We start from the raw sequence: 2,500 nt of genomic DNA, 5'->3' as shown, positions 1-2,500 counted from the left end.
AGGGGAACTCTGCGGCTCAAAAGTGGAGCGGCGGAGGAGAACGTATATTGATTCAACAATAATAATGATGACTGTGATAATGATAATGATAGTAATAATGATAAACGTATTATGATAATGATGATACTGATAATAAAAATAATGATAACTTACATACAGACAGGGAGAAACGTGGAGAGGAGAGACAGGGGACGAGAAGAGACAGAGAGGGGGAATCAAAGGGCGCAAAACAAATAAAAAAAAAGGAAAAACAGCAGACACAAGTGCTCAGAGCAAGAGGTAAAACAATCATAAGAATATGATCACAAGTAGAAAAAGGGGGAAAAAAGGAAAAGAAAAAAAGAGAAAAAAGAGGAGAAAAAAGAGTGACAGAGGAAAAAGACCAAATCCTGAAGACCTGCGGCAATGACACGCCCGCGCGCCGTCACGAGGCATGGCGCGGGCGGCTGATGGGGCGCCGTCGCGTCACATGGCCTGGCCAGGTGACGAGGGAGAGGAGGAGGGGGAGGAGGGAGGGGAGGGGGGGAGGGAGGGAAAAGGGGGGGGGAAAGGGAGGGGGGGGGAGGGGGGGGGGAGGAGGTAGAGGGAAGGGGGGGGGAAAAGGGAGGGAGGGGGGGAGGGAGGGGGGAGGGGGAGGGAAGGGGGGGGGGAAAAAAGAGGGAGGGGGGGGAGGGAGGGAAAAAGGGAAAGGGAGGAGGTGGGGGGAGAGGGAGGGGGGGGAAAGGGAGGGGGGGAAAAGGGAGGGAGGAGGAGGAGGGGGGGGGGATGGAGAGGGAGGGAGGGGGAGGGAGGGGGGGAAAGGGAGGGAGGGGAGGGGGGGGAGGGGGGGGGGAGGGAAAGGGAGGGGGAGGAGGGGGGGGGAGGGAGGGGGGGAGGAGGGAAAGGGGGGAGGGGGAGGGAGGGAGGGGAAAGGGTGGCAGGGGGGGGGGGGAGGGAGGGGAAAAGGGGGGGAGGAGGAGGGGGGGGGAGGGAGGGAGGGGGGGAAAGGGTGGGAGGAGGATGGGAGGGAGAGGGAGGGGGGAAAGGGGGGGGGGAGAGGGAGGGGGAGGGGGGAGGGGGGGGAAAGGGAGGAGGAGGAGGGGGGGGGAGGGAGGGGAGGAGGGAGGGAGAGGGGGGGGAGGGGGAAAGGGGGGGGGAGGAGGGAGGGGAGGGGGGGGAGGGAAAGGGAGGGAGGGACGGGAAAAAGGAAAAAGGGGGGGGGAGGAGGGGGGGAGGGGGAGGGGGGAGGGGAAAAGGGGGGGAGGGGGAGGGGGGAGGAGGTGGGAGGGGAGAAGGGAAAGGGGGAAGGGGGAGGGGGGGGGAGGGAAAGGGGGGAGGGGAGGGAGGGGAGGAAGGGGGGAAGGGGAAGGGAAAAGGGGGGAGGAGGTGGGGGGAGGGAGGGAGGAGGGGAGGGGGAGGGAGGGACGGAAAGGGAGGGAGGGGGGGGGAGGGAGAGGGATGGAGGGGGGGGGGAGGGGGGGGAAAGGAGGGGAGGGGGGGGGAGGACGGGAAAAGGGAGGGAGGGGGGGTGGGGGAGGGGGAGGGAGGGGAGGGGGAAAGGGAGGGGGAGGTGGGAGGGGGGGGAGGGAGGGAAAGGGTGGGGGAGGAGGGAGGGGGAGGGAGGGAGGGGGGGAAAGGGTGGGAGGGGGAGGAGGGGGGAGGGAAGGAGGGGAAAAGGGGGAGGGAGAGGGAGGGGGGGGGAGGGGAGAGGGAAAGGGAGGGGAGGAGGGGGAGGGGGAGGAGGAGGGGGGGGGGAGGGAGGGGGAGGGGGGGGAGGGGAGGGAGGGGGGAGGGGGGGGGGGAGGGGGGGAAAAGGGGGGAGGGGGGGGGGAGGGAAAAGGGGGGGGGGGAGGGGGAGGGAGGGAAGGAAAGGGGGTAGGGGGGAGGAGGGGAGGGAGGGAGGGGAAAAAGGGGGGGAGGGGGGGGAGGGGAGGGGGGGGGCGGGGGGAAAGGGTGGGAAAAGGGAAAGGGAGGGGGGGAGGAAGGGGGAAAGGGGAGAAGAGGGGAAGGGGAGAAAAAGGGGGAAAAGGGCGGGGGGGGGGGGGAGGGAGGGGAGAGGGGAGGGAAAAGGAGGACGAAATGGGAGGAGGGGGGGAGAGAAAGGGAAAGGAGGGGAGGGAGAATGGGAGAAAAAAGGAGAAATGCGGGGGAAAGAGAAAAAGGGGTAGTTTTTTTGGGGGGGGGGACGAGGCAAATTTGAGAAGGCAGGCGAAGAAAAGACAGATGTTGTAACAAATTGTGGAAAGATAAATAGTGAAAGTGAGGGGGATAAAAAAGTAGATGGGAGATAATAAGGTAGACAGATTAGGAAGGGAAAAATAAAAGAAAAATAAGTAGAAAAAGATTTAAAAGGCGGAGGAAAAAATATAATAATAGGAAGATAGAAGAAAAGAAAGAAGAGAAGGAGGGGAAAAAGAAGAAGAAGGAAGAAGAAGACCCTTTTAAAGGGGGGGAAAGGGGGGGGGGGAAAATAGATTTAAGGAGATTGGGTGGACGGGTAGATTAAAAAAAATAAAATATC

The sequence above is a fragment of the Penaeus monodon genome, chromosome 2 (genome assembly GCF_015228065.2).
Source record: "Penaeus monodon isolate SGIC_2016 chromosome 2, NSTDA_Pmon_1, whole genome shotgun sequence".
NCBI classification, from domain to species: Eukaryota; Metazoa; Arthropoda; class Malacostraca; order Decapoda; family Penaeidae; genus Penaeus; species Penaeus monodon.
This window is presented reverse-complemented; position numbering follows the sequence as displayed.